This window comes from Tamandua tetradactyla, chromosome 3, assembly GCF_023851605.1.
Source record: "Tamandua tetradactyla isolate mTamTet1 chromosome 3, mTamTet1.pri, whole genome shotgun sequence".
Lineage (NCBI taxonomy): Eukaryota > Metazoa > Chordata > Mammalia > Pilosa > Myrmecophagidae > Tamandua > Tamandua tetradactyla.
Window position 1 is genome coordinate 126,194,931 of NC_135329.1, and position 25,787 is coordinate 126,220,717.

Below are 25,787 nucleotides of genomic sequence, written 5' to 3' on the forward strand. Positions count from 1 at the left end.
AAAGGGCAAATATTGTATGATCCCACTCATATGAATTAATGTTAATGAGAAACTGAAACTGAAAGTTTGGGATCACAGATTTTCAGGAGATAGAAAGCAGATAGAGATCGGGCACAAGATACTGAAGGAGTATAGAATGTTCAACAGGATTGATTGTATAGATCCAGAAATGGACAGCACAATACTATCTGATAGTAGCACACCAGAAGGAAAGCTAGAAGATAAAAACTGGGAATGTATCATGATACAGCTAGTTAGAGAATGTGACTGTTATGATACAGAATGTAACTGTATCATTAATTAGCAAAGCCTAGTCAATGATGGTGACTAAATATACAAATATAACAGTTTTTTAAGTGAGAGAGAATAAATGAATGTCAACATGGCAAGGTGTTGAAAATGGGATGGTATACCGAAAAAATGCAATCAAAGCAAACTAAGGTCTATAGTTAATAGCAACATTGTAACACTTCCAGTAAATGAAGCAAGGCAATACACCAAAGTTCCTGTCACTAAGAGGGGTTATAAGGGAGGGTTTTGGGATTCTTGGTGGTAGTGATGTTTCTCCTTGTTATTATATTATTTTTTATTTGTATTTATTTTCATTTTTCATTTTTTTCCTTCTTTCTTTGTGAAAAAAGTGGAAATATCCTCATATAAACTGTGATGATGAATACATAACTGATTATACCAGGAACCACTGATTGTTTACTTGGGATACATTATATGGTATGTGAATAAAACTGTTTAAAAAATAAACAGAAAGATACAAGCGCTGGAGAAAATGTGGGAAGAGGGATGTACCATTCCTGATTCACTGTTGGTAGAGAAGTAGATTGGAGCAGCCTATCTGGAGTGCACTGTAGTAGCTCCACAGGAAGCTAAATATAGGATTGCTATATGATTCTACAGCCCAGTTTATCAGGTATATACTTGGAAGAACTGAGAGCAGGGACATGAATGGACATTTGCACATTGGTGATTATGGCTGCAGTGTTCACCACTGCAATGGATGGAAGTGACCTAAGGGTACATCGACTGATGAACAGAAAAACAAACTGTGGTGTATACATACAATGGAATACTGAGCAGCTGCAAGAAGGAATGAAGTTGGGGTGCATGCAACTAGATGAATAGACCTTGAGGACAGTATGTTGAGAAATATACCAGAAACAAAAAGATAAACATTAAAACACCTCATTAATGTGGACTAACTATAATTTGCAAACTCTAAGAACTGAACCCAAGAGCAAAAGTTAACAGAGGAAGCCTTGCTATAATGGTTCCTAAATTGTAAGCTCTTACAGCAGTTACATCTATTCCTAGATTATAATAGTTATTTCTAAATTCCAAGATGCTGAGCTCTTTGTATATAACCTGGTAGGTCCTTGGAACTTTGGAAGTCTTTGTGACACTGGAGACTCAGAGGTAGAGTTCTGCATCTCTGAAAGTCATCATTATTTCATACAGCAACTGTTTAAAAAGTTGAAAAAGAGATCAGACTTCAATTGGAGATATGAATGAAGCAGATCTTTTTAGGGGGGTTTTAAAACTTCAATTTCTGCATGAGACCAAAGGAAGAAGATGTTTATATGGTGCAAAACTTATATTTTGTGTGGTACACCATCTAATTTAACTTGTATGATCAGTTTATTCAAACACTGTAATTACATAGAACCTTGAATAGGAAGTGAGATCTTATTGATTTTACAAGTTAAGTGATGCCCCAATATGTCCCAGACTAATCTGGGCAGAGGATAAAAATTATTTGTTAAACCTCCATGAGAGACTGGGGGGAAAGTGAAAATATTAACCTTCCCCACCTGGGGAATTCCTGATATTCTCACAAGCATTGGGAACTACAAATTTGTTAGGCCAAGTCTTAGATCTTGAGGCTTGCCCTTCTGAAACTTATTCATGCAAAAGAGAAGCTAAGCTTCTGGCTAAGACTCTTATGCCTAAGAGTCACTACCAGAGAACCTATTTTGTTGCTCAGATGTGTCCTCTCTCTTGAAGCCAGCTCAGCAGGTAAACCCACTGCCTTCTCCTCTGCATGGGACATGAGTTCTAGGGGTATAAATCTCCTTGGCAACATGGGTTATGCCTCCCAGGGACAAGCCTCCCCTGGCATTGTGGGATTGAGAAAGATTTCTTGGCCAAAAGGGGAAAATGAAATTAAACTAAATAATTAACTAATTATTAAATATTAAGCTAATAATTCAGTGGCTGAGTGATTTCAAATAGTCTAGAAATCATTCTGGAGGTTATTCTATGCATTATATAGATTTCTCTCTTTAATTTTTAGTGGATTAGAATATTTAGATGGAAATACTTAAAACTGTTTAACTATATTCCAGTAGCATTGATTCTACAATTGTATAACTATATAGTAAAGTGTTGAACATGTAATTGTGAAAACCTTGTGGCTGACACTCCCTTTAACCGATTTATGGGGAAATGAATTTAAAAAAAAAAAGGACAAAAAATAAATAAATAAATAATAGGGGGTATGAGGGGAACGGGATTTGGGTGTTCTTTTTTCATTTTTAGTTTTAGTTTCATTCTTATACGTATTTTTTGAAGTAATGAAAATGTTCAAAAATCAACTGTGGTGATGAATCCACACCATTGATTGTACACTTTGCATGATTACAGGGTATATGAATATATCTCAATAAAATTGCACTTAAAAAGATATCCTGCTCATCTTGCATACTAATGAATAATTCCTAAAGATTTGGTCATCTCAAACTCAGAAGCAAAAATGAGTCTAGCAGGAGATGTGGTATTAAAATTGCAGAATGTTTATACTTTACACCAGCAACACACATGTACTTCAGAATTGTGGCTTCAGAACTTTAACTACTATGGTATAAATAACACATGTAGGGAAAAATGACTGGAAAGAAATTCTTATCATGTGATTAGTGGTTACGTTAGGATGATGGCATATACATGGTTCTCCCATCTTCACCATGCAGAATTTATTCATCAGTTACAGCTACTGTGGCCAAATGTGGTGGTCAAAGAATCTTTTCTCAACCTATCATATTGGTAGTCATCTCAAATTGTCAGATTTAGCAATCAAGTTATTTTTCTTTCATTCTTTTTTGAGAAATTACATTATGAATGATTTTATGTGCTTTTCTAATTTTCTAAATGCTACTGTATCTTTTGTACCTAATGTGATCCCATATTAATTCTTAAGTTGTTTGGCTAGTAACAAATCTATCCAAAAGGAAATAAAGTCTTTATCCCGAGAAGACTTGCCTAATGGGAAACTGACATATCAAAAGAAGGAGGATGAAATATTGAAGTTTTCCATGAAAGAATAATTCAAAATATTAGGAGGGTGCCAGAATGGTTTCATAAATACCAAAATGTTACACACAAAGAATTATATACTGAGAGTTAGAACAATGAAGGTCAAGTGGTTTCTAAGTATGATGTTTTACTTTACCAAACAGTAAATATCAAGCCAGTTTGTTTAAGTTATATTGAAATATTCAACTTAGCTATTTTTAAATGTCCTTGTTTTTGCCAGAAGCTGTGCTATGGTCTGGATAGAAAAAAAAAAATGAGCAAGCTGTATATGGAGTGTTTCCTTCATGTGGCTCACAGTCTATGGAGTGAAACAGACCTATAAATAATTACTTGTGATGCCAAGTGATATGTGTCCTAATAGAAAAATATACAAAATGCGAGGAGAACAAAAGATGGACAGTTAATTTTGACTGGAGACATCAAGGAAGGCTTAAGAGGGGCATATGAAATAGTTACTTCTTTAAAAAACAAGATGAAGTTCTTCAAGCATACAAATGGGCATATTCCACATGAGTAGACAGGTGTCACATTTTCTGATCTCTTTTCCTCTCCTCCTACCCTTCACTGTCTGACCCTGCCAGGACCTCAGCCTGGGAGATGGGGTGGCATGTAGCGAGCTACTTGGTGCAGGAAAAGGGGACTGAGCCTCCCTTCCCACTCTTAGTTCCAGCCCTTGCCAGTGTCGTGAAACAGATGTTTGAAGATTTGAAATTAAATTGTTTAAAATTGTACTATTTTTGGTACTAGATCTTTTCAATTAATGAATTGAGACTGGTTTGAACAATAGATCACCTGATTTTAACACTTAAAGAGAAGCAAGCAGGTCATGGAGCCTATCTGAGCTTTTATCAAGGGCAAGGTAAGAATTAGCCCCTCAAGGGATTTACAGAAGCAACGCGAAAATGAAATAAAGTGAATTTATGATTGCTTTCATTGTGTCCTATTTTGTTCAATATGCTAATAACCTGATCAACTTGTAAAGCTACTTAGAACAATCTACAAAGCCAGTTCTGCCCAAAAATTAACCTTCAAAATAGTTCATTGAACGGAGACTGCATTTTCTGCCTAAATCTTTTAACTCTGTGATCCCGCTTAGTTCTCAACAAGCCGAGGACGCACAGTCAGGTCTGTAAGCAGTGGATTCTAGATTTTAACTCAAATGATCTTGAAACTAAAACTCAATAATCTGACATCTGAAAGAAAGAATTCAAGTATGAGATCCCTTATTTTAATGACCTAATTCTATTAAGCTCCATATCTGGCCATTATATTCATTGTTTCAATGAAATATAAATATGATTTGTCCGTTTATATACATGCACGTAGAGAAAAGGAGCTCATTTCGATGAGGCCACATCACGGACACTGGCAATCAAGGAAATATCTAAACAATAACAAACACTCTTTTATTTGGAGTTCTGTGGGAAGTTGGGTTAATATCTCATATTGATCAACTTTATGGACATGTGAGGATTTTTACCTGGTGGACACAAGAAAGGGCTTTGGGAATAAATCACATAGCTCTGGACTTTCAAGAACCAGCAGCAGTTCTTGAAAGCCTCTAACGATATGCAGGCTAGAACCACTTAATGATACCTGACACAGAATCATTAGAGCCCTGGGGCCACTCATGTCCCAGGCCTAAAGTCAGATTCATACGAACCTGTTATTAATCTCCTTACTTATTTAGTCTGTCTGAAAAGTGATAGTTGCATAAAATATTTAACAGCTAAATCCTTTTTTTCCCCATTAAAGACCTTTAATGTGAAATCACAAACAGAAAAAAAAAGCAAAAAATATATATATTCTAAAGGTTACAGAAATTGATGCATGTAAAAATGTCCATCTAAAAATGACACAACCTCAAAAGTTTTCTATTTTTTTTAACAAGTATGTTCCGAAAGAATATGGCCACATTTCAGAGAGACATTTCTTCTCCCAACACCATGACAAGTGTTGATATCACTAAAATGATTCTGAAAATGAATTCAAAACAACATCATTTTTTTTTAATGTTGTAGAAAGTAAAATGACTGGTATGGTGTGTCTTGTGAAGACCTTAGTTATAAGGCTTTCGAGTAAGTCTCCTTGTATTCAAAGGACACTTTCCGGACGGTTACATGCATCTTTCTCAAAAACTTTATTTTCAGCACTCATGAACACACACGTGTACACACGCTTTATATAGTTTTTAAGGGTGCAAGCCATTTTATTCACGGTTTCACAAATCTTCTTTGCCTCGCTATATTTTGATCCCTGCTTAATAATATTAACACGATTATCTGAAGCTAACACTCCTCTAAGGAAAGTTAGTGTAATTTTCTGAAGTAGCGCTCTCCAAGCACAGGGAGAGTTTTCCAAATGGTCTGTAAATTCTCTGGAAATTAAGCACTGGCATTTCACTTCCCTTCTGCTAATCATGCCAAGCTACCTAATTTCTAATTGTAAAATCAAATGTCTTACTGACTTTCTCTTGGCTGAGTCTTCACAAATAGCCTCTCATATTAAGGATTCAATGGCTGTGTTTTAAATGAACTCGTTTCACTGGCAGGTGCCTGCTGGTTTTTAGGTTTTAAACGGTACCATTACTATCATTTATAAGGATAACATCACAATTAAGAATGTATGAATAATTTAAAATTGAGTAGCATTCAGTTTCACAGTCCGTCTGCCACAAAGGTTTGAAAGTGCAAGGTCTTTATTTTATTACAAAACACTGGCTGTCTGGGTAAAAGGAGATGAAAAATTCCTAATTTCAGGCTTTACTTCAAACCCTTTAATCTTGCAAATAAGTGCCTTCAGTGACAATTTTGTTATCTCCTAAAGCCTACCCAGAATTGTTCACTTTCTTTATCTTTTCCCAAGGTCCTTACCTTATCCTAGGTGAGCCAAATGAGACAAAAGAGAATCCACTGAAGGAAGTGATTATTTAATAGAGCTTTTCTTTTTAAATCCTAACTTGGGCTGTTGGCAAACATTATGAAACACGATCATTTCATTGCCATAAATAATGTTATATCATTAAAATTCCATTCTATGGTAGGGAACAGTGTGATAAACTGCTTGTGAATTGGCAATTCTATTTATTAAAAACAGAGGTATTAATTTTGACCCTTTGAGTTATAACACAGACAAACAGATCTTGTGTTTTAATTAAGTGATCTATTTGATGAGCTTTTTTAGTCAAAGATTTAATACCAGATCCTACAACTCATATGGTATAGAGCAAGGGACAGTCTCATCAGCGAGCACAGTGGCCCAGGAGGAAAACCTCTGTTGGGATTCAAAAAGGACAGAGCAGAGCTCCTTGGACCTCTGCCTACAAGATGCCTTCCTTATGCCAGGCCCAGTACGTTTAGCTGGCTAATCAAGGCCTTTCCAAGCTCCCCTACTCTTTCAAACACTCCAGCAAGACCAGCAGTCTGATAATGTGTTACCGATTTCTTAATGATAAAGCACGGCTGAATATTTTTTAAAGAAATAAATAACGACCAAACCGCTTTGAGCTTTCTTTCACATTCAGCTACATTTAATATTCATTTCACATTTCTTTTCTATTAATTAAAAGTAAACCGTGTATTGTATGGTACATTATCCCTCTAACAGCCCCATGTGGAGATCATGAAGTGGAAGACTAATGGTGTAGACTTTAGCATTTAGTTTTAACCAGAATAATTTACATATCTGTGAGAAGAGTCCAAGGCATGTGTAAATAAGCAGAACTCTAAGATATCAAGACCCTTGCTCGGTTTACGATGGACTGCAGAGCTATGGGCAGTGTATTTTTACCATCAGTCAGGTAATTTAATGAGACTTACACAGCATCTATTTCTGCAGAAGAGACAAAAGTTATTATTAAGGAGAGGCATGTGGCAGTAAGAAAAATGTGTTTGCCTGTTTTATTTTATTCTATTACCCCAAGTAGCAAAGGTGATCCTATTCAATGTTCATTAAAGTTTACCTTTATAATTTATCACAGGAGACCCACATCAACAGCTTTATGCTGAGATTTCAAAATTGGAAACATTAAAATTTGATACAAAATGCCAGATATTTATATAGAAAAATAAGTATGTGGCTTTACTCTATAGATTTTTATTAATGCACAACTCCAACAAGTGAACAGGAGAAAGTACATTAAAGAAAAGTCATCAACTCCGAAAGGGCATTTTAGCTTCAAATTACCAGACTTTGGACCAGTTGCAAGGGAGGAGAGATATTTCTTAAAGAACTACTAGGAGGTTTAAATAAATGATTATAGAAAACATAATTCCAGTGAATTTGTCTGGGAAAAGTTACACTGAATTATGAAAAATGCTAGGCAGTTACTAGAAGACCAAGATTATTTTTAGCAATCACTGTATTCATTTCTTTGGTAAAATTTAAATCAATTGACATCAGGATTTAGTGTTCAAACTGATGTGAGTAGTATGGTTTTAAAATATGCTTTGCATAAAATAGCTTTCTCTGTTAGGAAATCGTTGTAAAGGGTACAAAATTCAATGAGGGTTATGACTACACGATGCCAAACATCCCGAAGAAAGTGAAAATCTCAATTGCCAAGGATGTTTCCAAATATTCGTAATTTTTGGCATCGACATAAAAAGAACAGAAGCAAGTCTTGCCCTAATATTTCTTTTTGTCCGAGAGATTCAGATAATTGAGGCAAAGTCAGCTAATATATGGTTTAGATTAGCTAGATATTTATCTTAAAATTTCATTCCGCTTTACGAAAAGTGAAATTAATTTTGATATATTTAGAGTTGATCAAACTGATGCTGTTCCTTTAAAAAACATCATCTTTTCTAACCCAAACCAACAGTATGAGAGCACAAATGTTCAAACACAGACACTGCATTTTTACATGGCCTCTTGAGTGTTCACACTCCTACAAAGGCTGTCAGACCTGCTAAATGGCAAAGCCAAATTTTTCTTGAATCTTTTTATAATACAATGATGCATAACTGTAAGTCAACGTAGCATTTGACTCTTCAAATACCACACCAAAAAGTCCTTTAAATACACCACTCAATCCATGGAAGAATTTGAGCCAGCTCTACAAAAATATCTGTAACTTTACATACCCTTTGCATGTCATAACCTAGCCTCAAACATTCACAATTTTTCCCGCAGGAAAATTCGTTCTAAAATTCTCTACCTTGGTTTAGAACGGCTCTACCTCATCCAGATCATGAACTTTACCCTGAGTAAACTAAAATAAGCCTATAGAATGTGTCTCCTTGCAAATGCTAATAACAAAGTTTCTCTGGTTTCATTCCAAAATAGTTTTTAATTCAAAGAATATGGGAAATAACTTATTGGCAAGACACTTGTCATATAATGAGAAATGAATCTGACAACAGAAAACTGAAAGTCTAAAAAAAAATAATTTCCTCATTTTTCTAAAGATTTTGCCTTACAACATCTTATTCTTTTTTTTTTCTGCATGGGCAGGCACCGGGAATCGAACCTGGGTCGCCGGCATGGCAGGCGAGAACTCTGCCTGCTGAGCCACCGTGGCCTACCCATCTTATTCCTTTTTGTTTCATTTTGTTTTGTTGTCATTCTCTCTGGAGATTGTTAGTTATTTCAAGACACACAGCATAACCTAGCTACTTTTCTCTCCTTAACATGTTTTCTCCAGCCTAGTGCACAGGCCATATATTTAAAAACATCTATATTGAATGCTGAATGAGTACAACTGCCCAGGAATCCCTGAACGGATTTGAAATATTTTAGCTGCAACTTGGATTTTGAGACTAATAAGCAGAATGCAAATGCTTTGAATAGGAAAATTATGCATAAACAATTGACAAGCTTTTTCTGTTTTTAAACAGAGAGGTGTTCTTTCCATGAGATTATTATTTAATTTTCTTCTCTTCAAATTGTAGTAATCATGACAGGTGTGCCACACATTTTCACACTTATAGAAAAAAGGTAATAATTCTTTTATTTCTATCACATATTTACAAACTTATAGAAAAAAGTTAATAATTCTTTTATTTCCACTTAGGTTTTATAAATTACTCTGGTCCTTTTGATTTAAACTGTCCATTTTATGCTTGTACAGAATAATTTAGCATTTAAAAATATATAGCTTCCTCTCTCTTCCAGAAAAATGTGATAACACAGTAACCTGTATAAATTCAAAGATTGCACGTTTCATTATTAGTTGGGAAAGATTCAATGAAGGTTCCTAACAGAGTGACTCTTAAAGCATTTTCCATCCTTTATCATAGAGTCTCTTCTGTATTTTGCCATTAAACTACTCTGGACAGAGATCAAAGCAAAATTGTTTTCTGTTAAATTCCTCAGCTAACTCTCAGTGCGTCTTAATTTTCAGTATCTTTTTTCAGGGTACACACATGCCTGTGCCCCTCCTTTAGAAGCTGTGATTTTAAATTTCTGGCACTGATCCTGGATATCTATATGTGACAGTCATTCAAATAATTCAGATTCTCAGTAATACTGACAAACCAGGGCTAGATCCCACAGCATCAAGGTTCAGTATCAGATCAGATGTGCACTCCCATTTCTGTTTTCAACTTCAGTAACACACGATATACTAATACCACATAATTAAAACCCTAAAATGTGTGAACAAAAACTAAATTAATTTTCTGATCTTTCAGGACTAGAAAGTTATAATAAACTAATACAGGAAAGTTCTCAATCTTAGGAGATTCTTCAGTTGGGATGGGATTGCTTTTACATTTTTTTACTTTTGCTTTCTGCTCATTGGTTCTTGAAAACATCCATAAATCTACAGGAAAATCTCATTTAATTCTTCTTTAAATTACAACGATTTAAATAAATGACTCCGGACATATACATAAACTGATGATGATAAAATCATTAAAATTTAAAGAAGGGGGCAAAAGCCCTTTCTTGTAACATGAATTTTATAAAGGAAGCACTTGATTATTTAGATAATGCTAGCGTGAGACAATAGGAAATAGAACGCTGCGGCATGTAGTCTCTTTCCTTACATATTAATAACAGCCTTCTGAGCACACATATTCACTTTCAGATTTTTAAGCAATTAGTTTGCAGATGTCACTAAATAAATGGCATTCATTCCTTAAGCAGGAACCATACCTGTTAACCATTTCAGCCTATTCTAGCTTTAAAGCCGGGTTTGATGTGCACAGCATGCTCGAAAACTGTACTCCCGGTTCAAACGAGCTGGATTAAACCATGACCACCGAGACCCTCCCATGACAAAGCCTCTGTGTAATTAATATGCAGGGTAAAATGCTCCCTGGACTGCTGCGAAAGCGATTTAAATCATGCACATAAAAAATGTAATCACAAATTTAGCATGGTGGACAGAGTAGTCACACTGGGCTTGATTGCATAGAAGGTTCCAAGTGTGTTTTAAATGTCCTTTAAGATTGAGATTAGGACTTGTACTTACAAGATGCATATTAATCTAAAACTCAACATTTTTCAGTGTGGGATCACAGTAGGAGAACATTATGGGCAATAGAGGTTCATTCTAATCCCAGTAGGTAATTACACTTTGAAATAATATTCTTTAATTAAATCTTGTTTGCAGTTGATTGATTTAAACACTAAATCTAAAAACCTAAATTTGAGTTTTTATCAATTTTTGATGCTTATTGCACACAACTTGGGCTTTAATTGATGTTTCTGAAGTTTTAAAGCCCTTGTCCACTGTATCCTGGTTGAATTTACTGTAATTATCAACATTATTCTTTAATACTCTTGATGACTTCGTCTGGACGCTCAATAAGTTTGAGCACTTCCACAATTTTAATATATATCTGAAATATTTTTAACATGTCACAGTGCCAATACTGACAGGGAGGGTTCTTCTATCATACTTTTGGTAGACACATATTCTAATCCCTTCTCTGAAACACTGACAGCCATTTATTTTTGCTACAATATCTATCATTTACAAGATTACAGCATAAATATCTGGTCTTAGCTCTAATAATGGGCAAAATACAAAGACAAAAAGTTACTAAATCTAAAGTTATTTGATCTTTTCAAATTTGGACTAATATGGCTTTAAATTAAAAAAAAAAAGATATTCCTCCAGTATATTCAGAAAGGGAGACTGTCTACAAACGCTTCTCACCTTTTTTGTTTCTATCTTTTTGCCCACCATTTGACAAAGCTTACCAAATCGAAAGACACAGTTAAAAGACTAATTGTGGCCATTTTAAGATGAATTCCTCTTATAGTCAATAATCCATATGACAACAAATCTGTGTTTTAACTCCTGTAAGCAATATGTTTCACTGTCACCATTGTGAAGGAAGATAATTCTGGCAGGTAGCACATCTAATGTTAATCTGGTAGATTTTGGAATTCTTACAACTCCTCACTCTTCTGACATAAGTCCTTTTTCTGAGGGAAAGCTTTCAAAAATTTCATGCTTTCATGACCCACAGAAAGGATCTTTGAAGTATGTCCTAATTTGGCACATATTATCTGTCAGGGAGGATCAAAGATCTTCATAATTTGTTGAAAATTTGCAAGCTACAACCATTTTAATAGGTATCCATATAACCAACTAGTTCTACAGTTTACAGATTTATATCTGGAAACACAAAATTAGGTCTGCTGGCCTAAGCATTGTGATTTAAAAATGCCGTTCACAGTGTCTTTGTTTAAATTCACATAAACAAGGACGGTCTTGGTTTCAGCGTCAGCAGGGCCATATAGCAGCATCTTGCACATGTAGCCCAGTAAATTACATTCATGATGCTATATTTAATAACTGAAAATTCACATTTTACAATTGCATTTGTCATTGCTAAAAAACAAGCTAGAATGTGGAATGTTTTATTAAACTGAGTATATTCTTGTGAGAAATGATTAAGTCACTATAAGAGAAAAGTAAGGCCAAAAGACCTCATTCACCATAACGCAAATATTAATCACACATAAATAATACAGGTGTCTTACAGTATGGCATATTCCCCTAAAATATAGATTATACATCCTAGGGGCAAACAGCAGCACAACAGACTTGAAATAAATCCTTCAAACCATGGTGGCCAAAAGGAAATCATTTATGTTTTGACAGTTTAATATACTTTTTGGTTATGCATAACAAATGAAAATATTTACACCAATATAAGAGAGTGAAAGAAAAATTAAATCTGACTAAGCGACCTGTTCAAAGTATGATTTTTAATTTCAAGGATTTTTTTTATAACTGCTCCAAACAATAAATATGCTTCCCACAATTCAACCGTATCCATTCATTTTTAATTATTTCACAACAGCTAAAAAACCAGTTTCTTAACTCAAAAAGAACTTTTCCTGGCACACACACATATTCCCCATCTGGAGGAAAATGGGGCAGACTGCCAACCCATGACTGCAGAGTGAGAGGGATATCACCAAGAGAGCTGCACAAGAAATGGTACCAGGAATGTCTCTGGAGAGAGGACCTGGGCTACCAGAAGTTAATGGGGGAAGGGAAACCTATTTTTTATCACTTTCACTTTTGTACTGTTTGAATTTTTAACATAAGTTACTTTTTCCAAAAAAAATCTAAAACCTGTATAAGTCAACACAATAAGAGTTGGTGAGCCTTAAAAATATACCTTGCTCCTGCTTTTCTAGAAGCATTTATTAGGTATGTGTATACTTTCAGCCTGGGGTTAGGCACTAAAGGGGATGGGTGGGCAGGATTAGCAATAAGCTAGATCCTTGATCTTTAAAGGGCTTAAAATTCATTGAGAAATTCAACTGAATTAGCATCAGGGAAGACAATATATAATCAATCATAGCATTATCACACTCATACTAAAGCCATTGGGGGAAAAAAACTTCAATAGATTTGGGATACTCGAGAAGGTGAGACTGAGAGAGGAGCTGGGAATGAGTGCTTGGCCTTTAACAGAAACACAGACACCCCAATAACCTGAGGAATGGCCAGAGTGAATTCTAGAACTCTGAGATCGGCAAATGTATGAAGAAATGATTTGTAACACCTGTTTAAAGATGTTGAGTCTATTTCAAGGCTTTAGATAGGACACATTTATATGTGACATTCGTACCTACAAAGCTGATGTACCATGATCCCAAAGCAAGATGGGGTGCTTTGCTGCACAGCTATCACTATTCAAATGAATGATCTCTGAGGAAATTTACATTTTAAGACCCCAAAAGGCCTTGTGAGAAATGGTCAAGTGAAAACAGATTCTATTCCTTCTTCCATGATTTGCTTCTAGTCCTCATTTCTGCCATTCCTTACAAACTGGTTAGGGATCCTTTTCTTCACATAAAATAACTGTCTTTCACAAAGACAGTTTCACAAAGACCTTCATCATTCTACCACCAAAATAACCAAACCATTAACATCCCCAACTCTACTGTCCCTCCTGTACTATGGATGAAGTACCCTAGTTTCTGTCAATGACAAATTCCTCCACTCGTAATATCCTGGACCCTTCCTTCTTCCCACCCTCTGCTTTGATGAGAACCTTGTTCCTTAATCTATCCCTTCTTTCTTCTACGTCTCCAGTTTCTCCCTCTTTACCACACTGCTCTTTCAGTGCACAAAGATGTTTTCAAATCATGTATCTTTTAAAAGAAAGGAAGGAAGGGAGGGAGGGTGGAAGGGAGGCTCTCCTTCTAGTCTATTTCCCTTTTCCATGCTTCCTTCACAACACTTCTTGAAAGGATGGTCTTATATTCACCTTCTCCACATCCTCACCTACCACTCTTGTCTCAACCTAATCTAATCAGACTTCCATTCTTACAGTATTACTAAGACTGCTCTTATTAAGGTCACCACTTGGCTTTTGTATGTTCAAATCATAAGACCCCTATTTTTACCTTGTTTAAAGACTCAGCAATATACTTGACAGAACTGGTCTCTCCGTCTTTCTGAAAATAGCTTCCTTTATTGGCCTCAGTAATCTCATACATTCTTGGTTTTCCTTCTATTCCACTGATGGTCACTTCACGATAACATTTGCTAAATTTTTCTACACAGTTCAACTCTAAATTTCGAAGACTCCCCAAACTCTGTCTTATAACTCTTTCTCATTTCTATCTAAATCTTCCACCTAAGTGATATCATTCATTCCCACTGCTGTAAATTCTAAGTCTGAATATGTCAGAACAAAATTTACATAGTAGAATAAAATTTTAGTTTTTCTTTCCAAAACTGTTTCTTCCTGAGCTTTCTTCATCTCAGTGTAGATCACCACCATTCACCCAGCTCTTCAAGCCAAAAATAGAGGGTCATGTCTTTCTTTTGCTTGAATGCTTCCAATAAATTCCCTCAGACGAAAAGTGGAATCATGTTCTTCATCTTTTTTAGTGTCTGTTTCGCACACTTTTGCCCCCTACCTTCTCCTTCACTGCGCTCTAGCCACATCAGTTGTTCTCAAGATTTGAACATTACATCTTAAATTAAACGCTAGTTAGTGTTAGCCACCAGTATTATTCTTTTACAATTCTCTGCATTGTAATTATCACCATCTGGTTTATCTTGTTGGTTGGTTTGTTTCCTATCATATTAGAAGATTAGCTCTAAGAGAGTAGAAACCTTGCCCCTCTTATTTTCCACTATCTCCCCAAAGTCTAGAACAGAGCCAAAAACAGAGCCCAATAAAGTTCAAAATCTTTCATAGATTTGTAGTGAAAATTCAAGGATAATAGATTTGAAGACTATTGTTATTTTAAATTATTTTTCCACTAGTATTAATATTTGTATTAATGGTGTTATAAATAATTATATATAAAATATACATCAGTTAGGAAGATTATAGCTTCCTGTTAGAGTGCTGACATAATTGGCATTTACCTGTAGCCTTATTCTTCGTGTGTGATGTGAACCTTCACTAACTACTTATAAGGACTTGGATATGGGAAGGAGGATCAATCTCATTTACCTCCCACAGCCATGAACAGACTGCTATTGCATCACAGCCACCCAGGGCTGGTCCCAAATGACATGGAGGTGGGCCACGTAAAGCTGGATTAATACCTAGTTCCGTTTCAGACCTGAACTGCCGCCACAGATCCCTGTGCTTCCAGCTGAAAGGCTTGCCCAATGTTTCCAGGCCCAAGTATCTCTTCAACCTTTCCACAGGGAAATATCCTCCATAGCACCCATGATGGTCTTTGCTGCTACTGACTGAGAGACCGAGAAGTGATAGTAGCTCTTCCCCTCAAAACAGAGGATGCTTGAGAAAAGAGAATAATCTTTTATTCTTTTAACTAGTCTCTAAAGACTGTTCAACTCCAAAAGAAAATGTGTTACTTTGGTCCAGATACTTAAATCATAATGAAATCTTTGTCAAGACTAAAAATTATTATTTCAGCAGTATACTTCTTAAAAGATTGTTTCTTTAAGAAATAGATATTTTCTTCAGTTGACTTGATCTTAATTGCAGGACTGCATTATGACTTCTGTAGGTCTTAAACACATTTTCTTGCTAAAAATTATTAAAAATTCTATTTTTGACTGCTCTGATATAAAAACAAATATATTATTGTTATAAATTAAAAACTTTTCTTGACATAAAAGTTCATTGTTTTTTCTTCAGATTTTGGGAGAAATTAAAACATTTTTGTGAGTCCCTAATACCATAAGTCCCGGATGCTACACCTTAATGGATAAGTAAGCCCTGCTTAAACTAAAGAGAAATAATTTGCATGCAGTTTGGTACAAAAGAGCTAAATGATTCTTCAAACAAAATACTTCATTTGCATCTCAGAGTTTTTACAGTATTCCATACCACTAAATGATTATTCAACATATATTTTAGACAATTACCACACATAAGGCATTAAAGACAAGGCTTGTCATTAGAAGACATAAGTTAAATGTATGTTTTTAATTGTATGAAAGAAAAACCTTCTAAGTCATCACAAATATTCTATTTAATATCTGTGAACATATGGAGTCACAAGCACACATCACTGCTTCCTAGAAAATGTTTAAACTAGAAAGATCTTTACCAGAAAAAAAATTATGTTTTATTCTGTTAAAATCTTTGTAAGGAATTGTTAAAGCAATGATTTTGTTGAAATTGTTAGTTGTCTCTTCTTTTTGCCCTTCTCTTCCTAAAGATATGCAGAAAGGTTTTCATACATTATTTCATACCTCCTTTCTCCAACTTCACCAGAGATGACTATACATCCCAGGTTGCCCTGGAGATTTCTTATTTATGCCTATTGCCCCAGCACCCATTTTCACTCCTAAAAGTGTCCCATTTGGAAAGTAAATTATAGTCACCCTATCTGTAGTCATTCTGAAATTGACTGTGCATTCAATTCTACTTATAGTCTTATCAATTAATTCAACCATTTTAATAGCAGATAAAGGAAAGGAAGACATGTATGTACCAAATTAAATCCCTTGAAGCACAGGCCTGAATTTACAAATTTCAAGTTCAAAAATCATTAGCTTTCCATTGTCTATATAATAAAGTTCAGGCTCATTACTTGGATATGACTCCCCATAACTGATCTCAATCCAACTTTGTCAATGAATATTCTATGATCTCTTCCATCTAATCTCTGCTCCGCACTTGACCTTCCATCACATTCTAACTCTCCTTCTTCATCACTGCTTTAGGTGAATTATTTTGCCATCCAAAGCCAGACAAATCTTAAGACCTGGCTTATCATGCCAGCATCCCAGACAGACCTTTTGCTCCTTCTCTGCCTATCATTAAGGAATATCAGCTGGTAATAGTTTTTTCTAAACATGATGTGCCTGTTTGAAGCTGTTATATACCCTAGAAAAGCCATGTCCTTTAATCCAGAATCAACATTGTAGGGTGGAAACCCTTTTGATTAGATTATCTCCACAGAGATATGGCATAGCCAATTGTGGGTGTGGCATGCCCAACTGTGGGACTGGCTTTTGGATTAGATGGAGAGGTGACTCTGCCCATTCAAGGTAGGTCTTGATTAGTTTATTAGAGTCTTTTAAAAGGGGAAACATTCTGAAGAAACCTCAGATGCAGATGTTTGGAGAACAGATGCTTCAGAGCTCACAGAGACATGGACATTTGGAAATGCTTGGAGAGCAGATGCCTAGACATAGGCAGAGCCCAGCAGATGTCCCCATGTGCCTACTCATGAGATGCTAAGCAAGCCAGAATCCTGAATTGTGTCCCAGAGGAGTTAAGTGAAGGTCCACAGAGGCTTAGAGAAAAAACTACTGGCATCAAAAGTGTAAGCAATTAATTGGAAACAAGGGCCAGCAGATACCAGCCACATGCCTTCTCAGATCAGCATTCCTCGAGCCAAGGTACATTTCTCTGAATGCTTTAGTTTGGACATATCTATGCCTTAGAACTTAAAACTTGTAACTTATTAACTTCCCTTCATAAAAGCTGTTCCAATTCAGGTATATTGCATTCCAGCAGTCTTAACAAACAAATGCACATGGTAACCTACCTTAAAAGGCATACAGCATAGCATAGCTGTCTGTCTAAGTAGTTATTTTAGAAATTCACTTACATACAAAGTATGTCTTCTTTCACCTCCCAAAATATTTCTGGAGTTTCATCAAATAATTTTTTTAATTAAAATGCAAATTCCTCTGGGAGAGGCAATTTTAAAAGTCAGCAATTTATACCCTCATGTAAGTTAATACTTTAAAGACAGATTTTAATAAGGAGAATTGGAAGGTGGAGGGTGGGATAGAGATTCTCAGGGAAAGACATGGCAAAATGGTACCTTGCCAGGAGAAAATTATTTTGATTCCTAGGTCAGTGAATCCTAGAGACAGTGAAATAAATATTTTCCTGCAAAACATACATATACATATATATATATATATATATTGGCATGGGCAGACACCAGGAGCCAAGAAATAGTTTTAAAGAGGCATTATAGTATATCATTAAAAAAACTGTCTACCAAAGTCTATGAGACTTGGGCACCAATACTACTTCTGCCATTTTCTTGTTGTGAAAGTTCATGCAACTTAGGAAGCATCTTAAGCCTTAATCACTTTGTCGGTAAAGAGGAGAGAATAATTCTTTCCTAATATCACTGTTGTAAAGATTTAGGAAAATAAACATCACCATAGTGATGCTTACCCTTCCCTTTACTTTTCAAATAAAATGAGCAGCACTAATATATCAATATCACAGAAAAATGAAAAGCAGTCTAAATGAGACTTTTATTTTGCAAGGTGACTGGCAAAAAACAGAGGATCTCAGTGAAAGAAATAAAAGAAAAAGTTAGGTGCTCCATCCCTACCTGTGCAGCCAGGCACTGCATTTCCCCTCCCTGAAGCTGTGGGAATTTTACTCTCTGGAGGAAAGACAGAAACAAAATCCCTAAACAAACAAAAGCAAAATAGAGAAATCTTTAATTCAGGAACACCAGACACAGAAGACGATGGGGGAAATGCATCACACTATAAACATGGGGGTCACCTAAAAGTTTATATACTGAAGAGTGAGATCTCTGACGCTCTTACTCCATCCTCAGCACCTGCAACGCACCACAGGTCCCGCAAACAAGCGGCTGGCTAGCAGCCTGGACACCGCCGAGTAAAGGGAATCATTGAACAGTCCTTCCTGGGCACACTCAGCTTCCCATCCGGACGGCTAACAATTGCCAGGTATTTGAGAGAAGACCTGAAAGAAGGACCTTGAAGGAAACGGGCTATTAAAAACAAATAAGAAAAAAATGAGAAACTAACAAAAATAGAGATAATGATGAATGCAAATGAAAATGGTGGGAAAACACAGGATCTTTAGAGAAATAATAGATGATACTGCGTTCATAAATACAGCAAAAAGATGTTATGAAAAACAATCAGGTAATAAGAAATGGGCCATGGAAATTATAAAATATTAAATTTTTTTCAATTCTCTATAAGATTTGGAAGATAAATTCAAGGAAATTTCTTATATAGTTAAAAAAAGCATGGAAAATTGACTGAGAAAAGAAAATTGAGGGTCAATTCAGCAGCTCTTTCTATCTGACTAATAAAAAATACAGATACTAACAGAAGAAAATTTATTTTAAAAATAAATAAAACATACAGGAAAATTCTCCAGAACCAAAAGATAGATCCCTAGTCATGTGCTCAGTATAAAAAATGAAAAAGACTCACATCAAAGCATATAATTATGAAATCTTAAAACATTACATATTAAAATTAGATTCCAATTGCTTCCAGAAAGTAAAACAAACAAACCATACCTTTCCCCTCTTTCAAAAAAGATCATATACAAGAGACCAAGAATCAGAGGGGTATCAGACTTCTCAGAAGAAACACCGGACTTCAGAAAACAATGGGATAAGGGAGGCAGGGTACAGGCATTGTCAGATATATAGAGAGCCTGAAATAACTTATCTCCCTAAAACTCTCTCTCAGAAAGTTTATTAAAGGATTTACTCCATGAAACTAAAGTAGTATATGTTAGTAGGCTTAGCTTAAAAACAATCAAACCAGATTTGAGACAAGGATGGAACATTCTGAGAGTGAAGGCACCACAAAGTAAAACTGACAGATTCAAAAAATTTGCAAGCATAGAAAATGATACTGAGTTTGAAGGAAGAATTGGGTACAAAGAAAATTAAGCAAGTCAAAATAACAAGTTATTATCTCAAGGGAAACCATAAAAAGCTATACAAGGAAAGAAATCCTGCAGCTGTGTTGGCCTGTATCATTGTGGCTTAGCAGAGTCCTCCACTCTGAGTGGGAAGATGGTGAGAACTCCAGGCTACTGCCCAGAGGGAAGTTCTAAGTTACAGGTCGGCCTTCTTCCAGTTGTACCATCTTCTGTACTCTTAGTCTTTCTCTAGTCTTTGACTTCCAGTGATGGGTAGGGTCTGTTAAGGAACACAAGCAATCTACTAAAGCTTGTCTGTGTTTTCAGCTAGTTGGTTTTCTCTTCCATGCATGCCATTTCATCTTCACTATAACTGATTACATTTGGCTGACTGTGTGCCTTTTAGTTGTAGGAAAGCAGGTCCATTTTGTTTTTCTTTTTGTAATTTCCCTTTTTCCCTGATCTATTCTTCAATAAATGTGAAAAAGAGGGAGTAGAATGGAGAATTCTGTGACTACCTGTGTCTTCATCATCCGAGACCTTTAAGGGCAAACTTGGAAGAACAAACTGCTTCACAAACGGATGCCTGGGTTTGGAATACCTGGGGAAGTAGACATCATTTCCAGATACTTTCCTTATTTAGCATGTCCTTTCTTCCTCACTTTATGTTTGGTCTCATGGAAAGAGTAACAAATAGTTAATGAAGTTCTGACTTCCTCTAACATTAAGTCATAACGTAAATACTTTGGAGGACTAGCAGCACAGTATTTCCAGATTCAGCTGAGATTAGATGGGACTGAAATGAAAAGCAGGCATGCATGATGTGAAGGGAACTTTGGGGAAAAACCCAACCTTATCCTTGACTTTCTCCTAGCAGTGTAAGACAAAAGCATGTGATATATATTTCTTTTGTAGTCTACTATGGAAAATTATCAGTGATTTCCATAAGACATCAGTGATTTCCATATCCAAAGATAACATCTTGCCTTAGATCAACCTGAACATTGTCATGAGTGGGAGGAATGAGTCCTGTTCTCTTTCTTTCAGTTCGCTTGTCCCATTCCTTGCCTTGATGATGAAACCCCTCCCCCATTGAACTGCTCTCCAAACAGACTAGTAAGTCAACTTAAACCATTTCCTCAAGACCTAGTCTCAAAACACTGAGTGTTTAGCTTAGTGAACTTGCTAAATTCCACTGTTTGTCTTGTTGGATGTTTCTGGGAAGAATATTATAGGCTACAGCTAGATTTTACAGCTATTTAATTTGCAGTGAAGTGACAAAGACACATAGAAGTGGATATAGGTTCCCAAGCACTAGAGCCGTAATGCTATGCTACAGGTAAGTGTGCAGTATGAATCCATTGCATCCCCATAGTGGGTGACTTGCTGAATGGGCTCTACCATCTGCACATCGAGACAGTTAGTTGATACATCTTGCCCTCAAATTCCTATGAAGTTGACTATGGCACAGCAGGTGCCGTGGAATAGCTTATGCTCCTTAAATTCATAGCGTGTTCAATGTTCAAGGAGTTAATTAAAAAATACTCTCCAGATTTACACATTTTCTCAGAGTAGATCAAAAGAGGGTTTGGAAATACAGGGCTAAAGTAAATAAGACCAACTGCTGATTTTTCAATTAGGTTATGTTTCAGGGATACAAAATTACATATTCCTTTCCTATGCACGTCCCCTGCACTTTTTAAACACAGAGCAACCCATTATTAAGCTATTAATCACCTCTTCCAATTAATTGCTGGAAAATGACCCAGGTTTTAGTAGTAGTGTGCAATTCAAAAGCTCTTTGATATTTGGCAAGGTAAAGTTATAGGCAGTAGTAATTTGAGATAGGAAGGCTATTAGCTGCTGTTTAGAATCTCAATTACTCTAAAGATAGATAATTACAAATAAAACAAACTTGTTCTCTTACATTAGTAAGTGCTTTTTTTGCTCTACAAAATTTATGAGTGATTATTTTCAACTGTTAAATATAATTTCCAAGTGAAAAATTGATCTTAAAATATGAAGCACAGTTACAAGTAAATTCTGTGCTTTCATCTAAGAAGATAAATGCATTTTCTGAACTCTGGCTGTTAAAGTTAATTGATTTATTGGCTCTCTATATAGCATACTATTGTCTTTATGCTCTTGGGATACAGAAGCTCTTCAGAAAAGAGCTAAATTCTGCCACTTCAATACGACAGTTGAAGAACCTCCCCACCCCCATTTTCTTCAAGTGTTAGGTTTCTTAAACATAAGAAAGAAAAAGAAAAATCTCTTTCCAGGATTCATTGGCATTAACTGAATGCGGCTGCATCCCTTGGCTTATGGAATGTGTACTTTTACTGCTTTAATGTTCCTGAGAAGTTAATAGTGTGGGGGTTCTTTTCTTTTTAATCATATTCCTTTCATAGTAAAATATTTATTCAAGCAAATGTAAAGTACTTGTCAAAATATGAGAATATGAAATTCCCATTTTTAGGTTTTTAAACACAGCAGTGATACAAAATATAAAGTGATGCATTTTCCCCCAGGGCTAGTTTTGAAATTCATGAAATTACCAAATATGTTTTTGTTTTATTTCCCGTCTACCTTTTGGTTGCTATACAAATTAGTAAATATAATGAGAGAAGTTTCTCAGCTGCAGTTGATCTCAATACTGCACAATCATCTCCATAAAAAGCTATGAAGAAAAACAAATAAAGTGAAAAACCCAAATACTGAAATGGTTCTATCTAGATTTTCCATTAACATGAGGGTTAGTTAACAGATTCAATGATGTCTTTGAGGAGAAACTCAGTTCAGAAAGTAAAACTAGGATCAACATTTTATAGTGTGCTTGCATATATCAGACTGGCATCAGGGCTAGGGAATGCAGATGTTTAAGCTATCCTACGCAAGCTGCAGTTCTCCGGGCCTTCAATGAAAAATTCTAATCTTTCTTTGCTCCAAACCTAGCTTATATATAGCTGTTGATTTGGATTGGCTAGAAAGGCAGTGTGGTTTATTTTAATTTTTTTCTTAAAAGTTTCCTTACCCCAAGAATATACACATAATAGTATTCTGCTTAAGGATGGAAAGCATAAAGAACATTTTTCCCTCAAAGTAAAAGTTTCAATACATATGACTTGCCAATGCCACCAACATGTTTGGTCCAACTACTAACTCCAAATGCTGACTGCAGTCAAGAACGGAATGCAATAGAGGGTCTTGGATGCTTTCAAAAGAAAAGTAATAAAACAAATTCCTCTTGTATGTCAAAAAGATCTGAACAGATACCTGGAAAAGTGGTCTGGCTGATTTAATTGTAAGAAAACAAGATTTCTCCTCTTCTAGACACCCATGTCCTTTGAGTTATTTCCCTATTCTCTCACACCAGAATTTATGACCTCACCAATTTTCCTCACCAATTTGAGGATAAGTTCTTTTCCTCAAATGTAATTGTTGTCTTTTTTCATGGCAGTACACCTTAGAAGTAAAAGAGCAGGTGCTTCTATGTTTAAAGGGTGGAAATATTACTAAGTGATTCACAAATTGAAAGTCTTTCTGAATACAGAAAAAGGAACAGGGGTATGATAAATTAGGTTAAACTTGAAAGAAATTAGTTTTAGTATTTGGACAAAGTCAGGACAAAGGTTCATTCCAAAATATTTTCTGAATGATAAATGGGAACAGTGGGTATAAGTATGCTCCCTATAGTCAAAGAATATATAATACAATAATTAATACTAGATAGAGCAATGGACAAACTATGCTAGTATATACATAGCAATACAATAATTTATAAAGAGAATGGCAAAAGGTGTGATCAGAATTTTGCAGAGTGGCTATTAAAGATCGCTTACGAGCAGACATTCTGTCCTCACACTGACAGATATTTCCATCTCTTAGTAACCATCATAACTCTGGCCAAAAAAGTCAAAGATTAAGTGAAATATCTGTAAGTAATGAGTAATACCCAAATCCAACTTCTCATTTCTTCCATATTTGCTGATCCTACAGTTTTATTGGATCCTATTCATCTTTGCATCCATGATAAATTGTGCAGGGCCCAAGACATTTCTGTAGCTAAGTAAACTTTCACTGACTGAGTGAATGGATGGATGAATGATCAATCTCTGAATTTTCTTGTGATGAGATGAAGGACTGAGCCCAAGCTGGGACAGATTATAGATATCCCTAAGCCCATTACTTGTTACCTATAAGGAAACCTTCAGCATCACACCCTAGGAGAAGAAATACCTACAGAGGCTCTGCCACTCTCTAACTGCACACACATATTTACCTGTGAGTATACAACTAAAAGCATCAAAGTTCAAAGAGAAAAATCAGCCCATATCCTGGGATAAGAATTCTTTTCTGGATTTCGTGAGCTCATATCATTCATGGTTATTATCTGACTTTGGCTGTTTGTACGTTATATCTGCCAGATCCTTCCCTGCCTAGCAATGGACTCAAGCTCTGGCATGAAACCCTGTATCTGAGTGTCTGTGAGATCCTTTCTTCCTGGTTCAACCCCTACTTCTGATCTTTCTTAGTCAGCTATACAATCTCCCCCACTTATCTTGCAGTTGGATGTTAATTTGTTCAATGGAATAAGGTAAACTGATCATAATTTAGCATTCTTTGAGGTCTTTATCAATGGCAGTGACCATACTGAAAAAAAAATACTTCTCTCTGTTTAAACAAGCATTAACAGTCTTGCAGGTAAAAATAAAAAACTAATCTGAACCCCAAAATTCTATAACTGGATGCCTTCATTCCTTCATGGAAAATAAGAGAAATAAAAACAACTTTTTTTCTGAATTACCATAAAGCACATAAACTATTGGCCTCCACTGGCAATGAATGAAGAGGGTAGAACAAAGGGTATACGGTGTCTCTAGCAACCCAAACTAAAGCAATTCCACTTCCAGCATTTTTTTTCTTTATCAGTAACTGCTAGATGGGACCAACCAATTCAGGTATCAAAGTGATCACAGAAACTAAGCACAAAGAAGCTTGACAATGAAGGTGGGGAAATGGTAAGGAAAAGCAGAACACTTCAGATCTCCTAAAATAATATTTAAGTTCTTACCTAATCATACATGACCAAGACTTATGTTTACCTTACAATCCATACTATATACAAGTTCTTAATCATTTGTGGTCAAAGCCTTCCTCGGTATCAAAAGTGATTACTCAGGATATGCACGAGTAAATATATACAATCTTTAGGGCAATATTGACCAAGGGAAAAGAACATCAGTTATACTGTTTTTAATAGTGATGACTCTTTACTGGCCATTCTGGTTAGAACTGTCAAATCTGAATACTGTCCTATTGTATAGATGCTGTTTCCCACTTGCTTCTCCTACCCCTGCCCCATCAATCAGGTAATAAGGCCTCCGGTCATCTGTATATAGAGAATGAATTGCTTACCAAGGGACCCTGAGTGAGATGTCCCAGGAGCCTGAGAAGCTTTAGGATACTGTTTCAAAGAAATGATCATCCTCCTATCAGTTATCTAGATTTCATCTTTGTTTTGCTAGTGAGATGGAACAGGTATTAGAACCCACTTACTGTAAAGAGGAAGAGGAAGGCACAAAGTGTCAATTACCTTTCATAGAGAAAGACCACACAGATCAATTCCGCTTGTAAATCAAATCTATGCCCAGTCCATTGTCCTAGCCACTCTTCTACTCCACCATTTTAGAACTCAACCCCATAACAGGTTGATAAGAATTACAAAATTAGAAGTGTCAGAAAAGCCAACTGTTTTTTTTTTTAAGTTTCACTTGATTTACTTATTTCCTTTCAATGTAGAGGATGAATAAAAGGGGTTTGGAAAATCCTGTTTCATTTACCTGTTTCTTCAGTGCAGAGGAGAAATCGCAATCTCCTGCATAAATGGCTACACCTGCCTTTCCACATTCTTCTGTGTCATAAAGCCCTTTATAA